Source organism: Taudactylus pleione, unplaced genomic scaffold, assembly GCF_031769625.1.
Source record: "Taudactylus pleione unplaced genomic scaffold, aTauple2 ptg000117l, whole genome shotgun sequence".
NCBI lineage: Eukaryota > Metazoa > Chordata > Amphibia > Anura > Myobatrachidae > Taudactylus > Taudactylus pleione.
Window position 1 is genome coordinate 11,861,313 of NW_028284519.1, and position 13,027 is coordinate 11,874,339.

Sequence of the window (13,027 nt, forward strand, 5' to 3'; positions counted from 1 at the left end):
CTTCCTGTGGTCCAGAATTTGGATTTTAAATCCGAATTTCGTGTCTTGGACAATTGTTTTTAACAACTTTCTATTAATTTGTAAAAAAAAAAAAAAAAGAACTAAATTAAAAGTTGTGATTTAAAAAACGCTGTTCAAAATGTTATTTTATTTCCATTTGTAAATTAAACTGATCATACGGTATATAGTAGACTACCAATATTAGTCAGCAGGCGTCCGTACCCTGAGCTGTACTGTACAGGTTAAAAATAACTAATTCGGGCCCTAGTCAGGAAAAACCAGTATCATCATTTTAATGTACAGCTGCGTGGTCCATTAGTGTGGATTATTTTTGGTCTGTTGGTTTCCAATGCAGCTAATCTGCAGCTACTGTACAAGCACTGCGGTGAGCACATATCCTATAATATAACCATCTGCAAACACATGAACCTAACTTGTTTATGTTTCATGCCGACGTGCAGGCCACCCTGCTGAATGCTGACGGCATTTATTTGCAATGTTGTTTCCTATTAGATATCATTAGGTACACAATAATTATTATAATTACGTGCATTGCTTAGGCTACCCTGTGAATTAACAATCCCCTTTTATTCTCAACTCATAATTGCTGTGGCTTCATGTTAAAACAAAAACTAATTAGATTTTAAAAATCTGACTGTATTTCTGTTCTGTTGAAAGGGAAACATGTCAGAGATTGTTTTTAAGTGTTTTTGATCAATGACATACTGTACATTGTGTGATACTATCAGCGCGAGTTACAACAGGTAGGACTTAAGATCAGTGGCTGTATTGGTACATAGGGGTTAGGTAACATTTCCCGGCAGTCAGGATCCCGCCGGTCAGAATACCAACAGCGGCATCCTGACAGTGAAATCCCGACACCCGTAGGTAAGTACTCCTAATGCTAACCTGTACCCCTCCTTCCCCGATGTCTGAACCTAACCTCCCCCACTAGTGTCTAAACCTAACCTCCCCTCCCTGCACCCTAAACCTAACTCTCCCCGTAGTGCCTAATGCTAACCTCTAACCCTATTCCAATTCCGTCGCCGGTATTTAGACTGCCGGCATCCCGCACGCCGGGATGCTGACTACATCTGTGGCATTCTGATATAATTCAAGCCAGGCCCACTAACATTTAACTTTTAGCATAATATGGCGCTCTACAGAAATACTTAATATTGGAACTAGCTGTTCTATTATTATAATCTATTTTAGCTACTTGCCTGTCGTGGTCGCATCATTTGTGACCTCGCCAAGCTGTACGTTACCCGACATGGTTGCAAACAATGCGACCAATCAGAAAAACACAGGGTGGCTGCCGGGAAGATAATCTTCAGCACCCTCCCCCAGTGTCTGCCGCGTGCTGCCGATCACTTCTGTCCGGGCAGCATGGTAGGACCTCCCACCTGGCAACTGCAGAAAGGAGCAGCCACTGGGAAATGTAACTGAACCAGTCTTCAGCATTCCAGCTCAGAGGAGCAGCTGCCAGAGAAATGAAAAAAAGTAATAAAATTGTGTTGGATAAGTTATAAATAGATGTTCTTGAACTAATTCAAATAGAAAAAAACAGACAATTTATGAGCAGTTTTTGGAAAAAATATTAGCCAGTTACATGGTTAAAGCGAAATAATCACATAATATTCAATACAACTGAAGTAAAGTACTACCATGGTTGGCTAACTGATGTATCACTGGATGAAAAGTTCTATTACACTTTTTTAATTTCACCCAATACATGAAAGAGTTACTGCAAGCAATAAAACAATTGTCAACAATGGAATCAGTATGATTTGGTTCAAATCCCGACATCGGAGGCCCGGCAGTGAAGATCCTGACAGGTTAGTATTTTTTCTATTTACTAACCTAACCTCCCCCCCATAATCCTAACCCTCCCTTAGGGGTGCCTAACCCTAACCTCCCCCGCAAGAGCCTAACCCCCCTCTAAGTGCATAAACCTAACCCCCCCTTCCCCGCAGCCTAACACTAAGTCTCCCGGAGGGGGTGCCTAACCCTAACCTTCCCCCGGGGGTGCCTAACCCTAACCTCCGCTTCCATTAGCCTAACCCTAACCTCCCGTGGGGGTGCCTAACCCTAAATCCCCCCTAGGAGCCCCTAACCTAACCCTACCCCCTGCGGATGTCCACGCACGGCACTCGGTTTACCTTCAATCGGTAAGCTGGGTGTTGGGCTCCCGGCGTAGGTCTAATGACAGGCGTCGGGATTTTGACACCTGTCATTAGACACTTGCCAGGATTAGACAGTCGGGATGCCGATAATCGGCATTTAGACCGTCGGTATCCGACTGCATACCGTCAACAATAACATACACCTGTCAGTGCAGGAGCCTGGTGACCAGCTGATCAGAGCCTCAGAGGTCCTCACCGGAGCATTGATCACCAGTCCCTGGATATAGGTAAGTTTTCTGCAGTGATCACCTTGTGGTCTATTTAGACCACATAGCTGATCACAGGGGCTGGCTCAGCTCTGCCTGTCAGATCAGAGCAGGAGTCGGGGAACCAGGGGAAAGCCCCCATAACGCCATCTGAAGGTGGCGTCACTATCACAATCCCCCCAATATGTTTTCACAATATATTTTTAGTAAATCTGAGCAGATTACATTTTCCATTACATACTTAGGAAATGCGATCTGCTTATTAAAAATATGTGAATTGAAGGGATTGGAGTAATTTTTCATGAGCACTACTCCAATTGCTCTTTAACAAATGTATGTGTTACTAAAATAATGTGAAAAGGGTGTGAAAACACCCATTTTCACAGGATTTTAGTAAAAATAATGTTAATAAAGATGATTGTTATTAAAGACTAGGCAGTATATTCAATAAAGTACAGTTTTTTATAAGTGGAGTTGTTCCCTATAGCAACCAATCAGATTATACTTATCATTTATCTAGCACCTTCTGGAAGATAATAGCTAGAATGTAATTGGACGCTATGGGCAACAACTCCACTTCTAAAAACCCTCACTTTAATAAATATACCCCTAGGAGGCAGGGACCTTATTGGGTGTTTTCTGCAACAACTCGATAGGCCTGACTTGCAGTGGCGTAACTAGGAGGGGTCGGCTGGTGCTCATGCCCTCGATGACATCGAACCGTCGGCGCAGGGGGTGGCGCCGTCGGTGGTCCAGGTCCGTGGTTCATTTCAGTCAGTTTAGTAGTGCGGACCGCAGTGATTGTGGTCCACACTACACAGTGAAACAAACACACCTGCGCCAGGTAGTACACTTGTACTACCCAGCGGCGGTGTGTTTGTTTTAGCAGCCAATGAGAGTCAAATAGACTCTCATTGGCTGCTGCACCCACGGCCAGAGCCGGACTGGAGCTCACCCATGAGCTCCGCCTTCCGGCTCCCGCAGTGGGTGAAGGGAAAGACGTCATGACGTCTCTCCCGCAGTACTGAGCAAGAAGACGGAGGAGCGGACGGCGGCGGGCGCAGGAGCAGGGATTGAGGTAAGTATTGTTTTGTTTTTTTGTGTCTTTGTGATATATGTTAGAGGCACTGCATAGGGGGGACCACTACTGGGGGCACTGTATAAAGGGCCCAACTGGGGGCACTGCATAGGGGAGACCACTACTGGGGGCACTGTATATAGGGCCCAACTGGGGGCACTGCATAGGGGAGACCACTACTGGGGGCACTGTATATAGGGCCCAACTGGGGGCACTGCATAGGGGAGACCACTGTATATAGGGCCCAACTGGAGGCACTGCATAGGGGGGACCACTAATGGGGGCACTGTATAATGGGCACTACTGGGGGTACTGCATAGGGGAGATGACTACTGTGGGCACTGTATAATGGGCACTACTGGGGGTACTGCATAGGGGAGATGACTACTGTGGGCACTGTATAAGGGGCACTACTAGGGGCACTGCTTCTGGGGACATTGCATAAGGGGCACTACTACAGTGGTACAGTGGGCATTGCTAGAGGGCCACTACTACTGGGGGCATTGCAAGAGGGGCACTACTACTGGGGGAATTACGGTGCATATAGAATGGAAAGGAATGTTTCCAGAGTGACAAGAAATGGTGGTGTGTCATGCCCCCATTTTTCAGGGGCCACACTGCTTGTGACATGTGACATTTTCGGCGCGCACACATAGGTGGAGGGGCTCCATTTTTCATCTTCACCTGGGCTCCAAATTCCCTAGTTATGCAACTGCTGACTTGTTACTCTTACAGCTTTTAGAGTGTGCATCTGCTTCCACCCTTTTGTATGCATTAGAACTACAGGTCTCAGCATGGTAGGACCTCTTATTATGTTGAAATTAGGATGTGCAGCTCATCCCCCCTTCTTTTTTTTTTTTTATTTACTCTTACAGCTTTACCAGCAATGTTATCTCTGCCGATGTGCTGTCTCAGTTCTATTGAACAGTGCTGTCACAACAGCTGCAAGGGAGGAAAGAACCACTGAAAACTGAATCTTAAGACAAACATGAGTGAAAATACCTTCAGTTTGCTGTTCTCAGCTGGCTCGACAGCAAACTGCTAATAATCTGGGCGTGAAGAAGGTACAGTGACTCTGGACCTAATTCAGACCCGCTCGTGAGCGCTGAGCGCTCGCAAGCGAGTCGATGATCCCCTAATGCACATGCGCACGACGGAGGGAGCTCCGTCGTGCGTATGCGCGAGACCCGCATAGCGACAGCCAAGTTGTCGCTATGGCTCTCGCACCAAAGAGGGCATGCTGTCGATGGTGAGTGACAGCACGCCCCCTTTGGTGGGCGTGCCGGGGGCGTTGCTGCCCAGATGGAGGCGTTCCCATGGGAACGCCTACCGTCTGGGTCCGGCCCCACTGACATCACTAGTGATGTCAGTGGGAGTGCTCTTGGCTCTGATAGAGCCAAAAGCACTCCTGGGCTTGCGACAGCGAGACCCTACCATCTTTTTGGCCGCCCCAGTTTTAGGTAGGAGGGCCCTGATTCAGAGCGAGCGCTCTGGTCAGAGCGTCCGGCTCTGAATCAGGCTCTCTGTGACATACCTTTCTTGATAAGTCTTATCTTCTGTATAGGTAAACAACATACTCAATACTATTTTACTACTAGGGGTGTGCACCAGCCACTTTTCGTGTTTTGTGTTTTGGTTTTGGATCTGGATTTTTCTTCGTGTTTTGGATCTGGATTGGTTTTGCCAAAACCACCCCTCCATGTTTTGTGTTTTGTGTTTTGTGTTTTGGATCTGTATTTTTTTGGGAAAAGCATAAAAACAGCTAAAATCACAGAATTTGTTTTTTTTTTTGTTCCTACGCTATTATTAACCTCAATAACATAAATTTCCATTAATTTCCAGTCTATTATGAACACCTCACACCTCAAGTATTGTTTTTAGGACAAAAGGTTGCACCGAGGTAGCTGGATGACTATGCTAAGCGACACAAGTGGGCGGCACAAACACGTGGCCCATCTAGTAGCGACACTGCAGTGTCAGACAGGATGGCAGTTTGAAAAACTAGGCCCCAAAGAGTACATACTGCAAAGAAAAAAAAGAGGTGCAAGATGGAATTGTCCTTGGGGCCTCCCACCCTTAAGTTGTATAAACAGGACAGACACACTTTAACAGACCAATTATTTCAGCGCCAGGGTCTGCCACATGACTGTGGCTGAAATGATTGGTTTGTTTGGGCCCCCACAAAACAAGCTGGCAATTAATCTGTCCCTGCACAAACTGACTCTACAGAAGCAAGATGTCATCCACATCCACCAACTCCTCACCCTCTTCAGTGTTGCGTACATCCTCATCCTCACAGAGTATTAATTTGTCCCCGCTGGAATCAACCACCACAGGTCACTCTGCACCTTCAGCGACTGCCCCAGGAACTTGTTGATGGTCATTGTCGGGAAAAGACCAATTTTGCATCCGCATGGGCATTACTGCGCCGAATGCAAATGGTATAAACATGTAACTTGTGTTTTTGTTCTCTTTAACTTGGTATGGAATGTTCTGTGTGTAAAAAATGATAAGCCCTTTTAACAAAGGTTGAAAGAGGTTATAGGAAGTTGTGTTCCTGTCCAGCCATAAATGTCCAATGACACTGTTTACATTGTATGTACAATCTATCTATTCTCTGAAGAAGAAATGCTTTTCAAATTGTATAACTGAGAGCTAATGGACTGGCTAGTGTTTACTTATTGCCCTAGCCTCAGGGTACAAGTTGTTAATGTCTGTGGTTTCCTCACTTGAAGCAGGGATCAAAGAGTGGAGTCTACTTATAACCCCACAGGGAATCAGGCTTACAGGCCAAGGAGAGACAGACTGACCAGCCAGGTGTCAAATCTTTCCCCTAGCCATCTGTAAGAAGTGTCCAGTTCTGTGGACACAGAGCTGGAATATCTGAGCTCCAAACAGGGTGGAGTGAGCAATGATTAATTAAATGAACTAACACTGCTCAAGTTACCAAGAAACCCTGTGTTTCAGTCACCTAAGCAATGGAAGGGTTAAACTACCCCAAGGGAGCGGAGAGACCCAGAGCTGCCTGGAGAAACAGGCATAAAACTGTAACTGACTTCTGGGTCAGTGATCATTTCTGAGGGGCTGTCGTGTGGTACAGATTGAAACGGAGTTTGTCACTAGGGCTGCCCTGTCCACCAAATCATTTGAGACAATGGTGTGGTTTGTTTCTTCCCTTTTATTTTATTTCTGAAGTTTTAAGTAACTTCTGTGCATCCTTTTATTTAATATTATTATAATCTTGTAACTTTTTGTAACTAAGGTTTGAAGGTATTCTTGAATTAAAACATTAATTCTATTTCTGGAACTGTGTTTTTATGACCCAAGGCCTAAACTTGGTCCACGTTACCTATTGTTCTACTTCTAAGTGTGTATACTGGTGAGAGCAAAAGCTCACCTTATGCTAAAGCAATAAAGTAACTTTTTGCTGGTGGCAGCTTTCAGGTAATTATCCACGCGTGCTGAGTTAACTTGTAAAAGAGACGGGCAACGATTCTCAGATTGGGGTATCTAGAGAGATCGGCCGGAGGTTCGTGACAGTCATTGTAAAGCAGACCTTGAGGGGGAACTGCAGCCTCTTGAACTCTAAGGGGTATGAGTGGCATGCGTGAACACCCACTCCCCCCGAGCACAGCCGGAGAACACTGTGGCCTTGATGATGTTCATGTGGAGGGCCTTTACTTGTAGCCTGTTTTGCTTGCAGAGTTTGGGTAGGTTAAGGTGTCGCAGCAACATCCCTGGAACTCCCACTTTGAGGAGAAGCTTGTGGGCTAGGAGGCAAGGAGAGTTGAGGGTGTTGAGGAACTCCACAGTGGTAGTAGATGGCGTCATGCATTTGCACTACTGAGTCCACAGACATGAACTCCATTTCTCCCTTTGAACAACTGAAGTAGAGTGTCATTAATGACAGTAGCCGTGGTGTTCTTTGGGGTCAGAATAGTATGCTTTGACAGGTAGTCTCAGGACTATTTTTGGCTATGGACAATATCAGCGTATTTTCTAGCTGTGAAGTCTGCTAGGGTCTTCACTACTGTGTCAAGGCCTGCAGGGATGGGCACTGTACACTCTGACTTGGGATGCTCTCGGTCCCCTATTTTGAGTAGGGGTTCGGAGAATTGCCCAGCAGAGACATCACCCCTCAAGTGGACCCTCATATACTTCCAGGCCATAGCGTGCATTCGCAGCTTAGTGTCCGGGTCTGATTGAGCTCCACAGCCTGTAACATGGCAGTTAAGAGCTGATTGGCTGGTACCTTATCACCGTTTACTTTATCTCCTAACAAAGCGTAGGAAATAGACCCCCTAATCTCTTATGATTATGTTATTTATATGCACTGTTGGAGTAAAAATGTCACATACATTATAAGATTGCTGTGACTGTATTTACAGCATTGTAATATCAAAGGGAGTGTGTACTGTACCAAGAAATAATTCTGCTGGTAAATGTGCAATTTTGTGTCTTTCAGTACTAAGAGAACTCTGTCTCTTTAGTGTATTTGTGAAGGAAAGTTCCTTGGGGAGTTTTTACTTATTGACCTTGAATATACTTGTTTGAAGTTCCCATGTCTTCTCAATGGTTGCTCTTTTTAAGTGTAAGCAACGCCTGTATAAAAAGTATTTTATCATATATAAAATCTTACCAATAACTGCATTAATTTTGTGTCCTGTCTCTGAACTCCTTCCAGTTCCAAAATGTATTTTTTGTGAACCTGTGCCCAAAACCAATCTGCAGATTAAAAGTGAGGCCTTACTGAGGGTTTAGAGACAAAACATCTCTTCCCCACTACTCTGTACCACTTTGTTTGTTATGCATGCAAATATTTTCTCAGATTGGTACACAGGGTAGGTCAAATTAGGCAGAGAGCTGCCAGTTTTTCTCTGTGTAATTCACCAAGCCATTACAATACCAGTAGTCATTCACCTAAGAGTCATAGAAGCTATTGTACAGATCCGCAAATTGCTCTACTTGCAAAACAGAGCTCAAGGTAACTAAAGTTAATTATAGAATGAGTACAGAAGTCTTATTTATAGTTGGGCCTGTGGGCCGTATTCAATTAGAAGCGAAATGTCCGTTTCGGCGATACTTTTTTGCCGATGATGTCATTTTCGCCGGTTTCAACTTATCCCCGTATTCAATTCCAAGTACTTTTCGTCTAGGCGGAAAGTCAATGCAATGAACCCGGCGAAAAAGTTTCGCCTATGAATAGCAGGCGGTAAAAAAATGCAGAATTGGGGTTTTGGGGTGCAAACTTTTAAAACCACCCAGCACCCTTTGGACAGCCCTCCAAAGGTAAACTGTGTCCAAAAATGTAAAAAAAAAAAAAATACTTAGGAACACCCCAAAAAATATACTTTTATTTTGGGGGTGAAGAAAAAAAAATGGGGGGCAAACTTCTAAACTAGCGAAATAGACTCAGGTGGGGTCCCCAAGAATGCGGCAGGTGTTTTTTTGATTGCAGGTGGTTGCGGCAGGTGGATTTTTGATGATTTGTAAAGCTTCACAATAGCCACTTTTAAATAAACTAGTACCCATTTTCATGTACCCCAAATTTGATGGGACCCCTTATTTAAAAAAAAAAAAAAGTTGCTAAATACTATTCTTCGCCACTTTCCCAAATACGCTATACAGCACCTGTTGAGAACGTTTAAAGACCCTGAATACCTTTAGCAGGGCTGTTCGGGGGTACCCATAGTGGTCCCCATGTCAGTGCATCTTTTGGGGGGTGTCAGGCTGATTTCACCAAAACTGACAGAACTTTTCGTCTAATTCAGTTTCGCTGGGTCCCGTTTTCGCCGATTTGGAATTGAATACGGGGATAAGCGCGATACTTTTTCGCACCTGAAACCTGTGATGATGGTGAAAAGTCCGGCAACAGACTTTTCGCTTCTAATTGAATACGGGCCTAAGGGGTCTATTTACTAAGCAGTGTTAGGAGACAGAGTGAAAAGTGATAAGGTGCCAGCCAATCAGCTCCCAACTGTCATCTCACTGGATGTGTTTGAAAAATGACAGTTGGGAGCTGATTGGCTGGCACCTTATCACTTTCTTATCACTTTTGAGTCTGGGCCTGATTCAGACCCGGACGCTAAGTTGCGCTCGCTCTGAGCGATGGTCGTCCGTCTGCGCATGCGTATAAGTCGCAGTGCGCGTGCGCAAACTAGTATTAGCGATCGGATTTTGCTCACTCGCCCTGAAAAGACTGCCCAGTGGAATGAGTGACAGATAGCGCCGTTTGCAGGTGGTAATAGGGGAAGGTGCTTGTGAACGGGGGAGTGGTGCTGCGAACACAGGCGTGTCTGACCGTCAGTACGGAGTTTAATGGGTGTGCATAATTAGCAAAGTAGCGTCATTAAACACGTCACTTGGTTGTTTTTTACCCTGAACTGCTCGCAGTGCTTACAGGAGGGTAAGGCTACCTCAAGCTCTGTGAGCAGCTCCGATGGCTCTCGATGTTACAGATTAATCTTTCAAATACCGGAGATGACGTGTGTTGCGAGTGGCAAGGGGGCGTCTTTAAACACTTGCGAGCGCAATAGAGGCGTCCTTACACCGCAAAGAGCGAGCATATGATTTGCATAGACGGCCCCTTTTTGACAGCGAGCGGCTGCAAATAGCGACTGGGTCTGAATCAGGCCCTCTGTCTCCTAACCCCTAAATCTTTAAATGTGCTTCTGGGCTTGTCATGCTGCAGTGCAAGCTATGCAAATAGATTTTGCATCTGCCTGCTTTTAAATGTAGCATTCAAACACTCTGCAGATTTATATTTACAGTGCGATTTAGAGTTGAGCAAAGACATGACATACCAACTGCAAACCTTGGGACTGGCCTGATTCAGTACCGATCGCAACTGTGATTGCAATAGCGATTATGCACGCAGACTCACTACGATAGTATGCTAATCCATTGTGATCGCTATGCAGTCGCAGCATAACATTAGGACGCTCACTTTAACTTACACACATCCGTAGTGTTTAGCAAGTCTGCGAAACCATCAGTACCATCGCAGACTTACACACACTTACACGAGCTCCGACCTTACTCAGGAATTGCTAACTTCATCGCACACTATGAGTACTCAGGCTGCGTACGGCATCGCAGTGGATAATTTGCGGCATCGCAGTGGATAATTTATGCACGCCCCTGCAATCACTCTGCGTTGGGTCTGAATAGTCACTGCGATCACAAATCCGATTGCAGTGGCTGGTTCGCGCACATACACTGCAATGAATACGCATACATAGAACGCAACAATTGGCCGATTGCGTACGGCATCGCAGTGGATAATTTATGCACATCCTTGTAACGGCTTTCAAATGCCCTGGCACACCTGCGTTTTACCGACCACTCCCATCACCTCCCACAAGCGGCACTTCCAGTCAATCACTCTGTGATGGGTGTGTGTAGTCACTGCGATCGCAGTCCTGATCGCAATGGCCGGTTCGCGCACATGCACTGCGATGCATACGCATGCACAGAACTAAACAATCGGCCGATTGCGTGCGTATTAGCAACTGCGATCGGTAATGAATCAGGCCCCTTGTCTGCAAATTTTAAACTGCAGTACAATGTGGTCAAAAATGCAGAGTAAAATCTGAAGTTTGCGGTGTGCATCGAGTGCACTTTATTTATGAGCAAGGATATCACCAAATATGTCACTGGAGGTCATTTTCTGTTTTCTGTTTTACATCACCGTGGTCACAAAACTCAGCATTGGTCGAACTTCTCATGTATGCAGGGCCGGCGCTTCCACTAGGCAAACTTAGGCAGGTTCCTAGGGGCGCCGGCCACTAGAGGGTGCCCAGCCCTCCGGCCCAGCGATCGCACCCCCCCCATTTGCCGGGTGCCCGCTGAGAATGTGTTACCAGCGGGCGCCCGGCTACTTCTCTTCCCCCACCCAACCTCCGGCGCCAGCACCAGCCGGAGGACGGAGCTCACTCCTGAGCTCCGTCTTCCGGGTCCCACAGTACACTATGGGAGTGATGTCATGACGTCACTCCCATAGTTCCGAGGAGCGGGTGCCGGGGACGGACGGCAGCAGGCACTGGAGCAGGGTTAAAGGTAAGTATTGGGTTTTTTTTTATGTGTGTGTGTTTGTGTGCGTGGGGGGGCTTACTACTGGGGACACTACAGGGGGCACTACATGGGCCTTACTACTGGGAGCACCACAGGGGCCTTACTACTGGGGGCACTATTGGGAGCACTACAACTGGGGGCACTACAGGGGCCCTTACTACTGGTGGTACTTCAAGGGGCATTACTACTGGGGGCATTACAGGGGTCCTACTACTGGGTGCACTATTGGGAGCACTACAACTGGGGGCACTGCAGGGAGCATTACTACTGGGACACTTCAAGGGGCATTACTACTGGGGCACTGCAGGGAGCATTACTACTTGGGGCACTACAGGGGCCTTACTACAGGGGCCTTACTCCTGGGGGTACTACAGGGGCCTTACTACTGGGGGCACTACAGGGACCTTACTACTGGGTTCACTATTGGGAGCACTACAACTGGGGGCACTTCAAGAGGCAATAATACTGGGGCACTGCATATATACATACTTCTGCCTGTGCTCCCCTCTTCGTACTCATTTAGCTCCTCAGGGGAAAATTACTATGCAAGGGGGCGTGGCGGATACGTTTTTTCTTATATATATATATATATATATATATATATATCTCTGTATATATATATATAATCAACACAGCCGGCACTCTGTAGGTAGCTGGAACCTGCTGATAGCCTGCTTGGGTGCCTCCCTAGTACTAGCATACCCCTAACGCAATCAAAGAACAAAATGGTAGCACTCCAAGTCTTGTTTAGAAAGGTGAAAAACAGGTGCTTTATTCAACGTTTCGGGGTCCAGGCCCCTTCCTCAGGACCCCAAAGCGGGGGTTTATATATATAAATATTTTTCTTTAACACGAAACTTATCCGCCACTCCACCAGTGCAAAGTCATTTTCACCTGAGGGGCTAAATGAGTACAGAGGGGGACGGGGGCGCATGCAGAAGTTTTGCCTAGGGTGCCTAGAAGTCTAGCACCGGCCCTGCATGTATGGTATGTAAATCACACTAACCTACCCTCCCAATTTGGCCGGGAGCCTCTCAAAAATCGGGTGCCGCTACCAGCCCCCCAGAAAGGCAGACAAGCCTCCCGGCCCCCGTCGACCTGGCTGCCACCCCCCCCCCGCAATTGCAATATTAACCACGGCAGCAGGGGGGTGGCGGTGATGCGATTCGCGCTGAATCGTGTCATCGTGGCCCCGCCCCCTGCTTCACAATGCCAGTGAAAATACGGGGTGGGGCCGCAATCGCACTGTCACGCCCTTGCTCCGCCCCCCATTGATGAGTCTTCTGCCAGGCCACGCCCCTTTTGCCACAACACGCCCCCTTTCCCTGCTAAGGAAGCCCGACAGCTCCCTCCCGGAAGGAGGGAGCTAAAAGTCGGCAACTGTGATGTAAAGTATAGTAAAAGCAGAACCATCAACATCTACAGAGAGATGAATGAGGCCTCCTAATCATCAAGTGTATATTACTGACCGCCATTCAGAATAA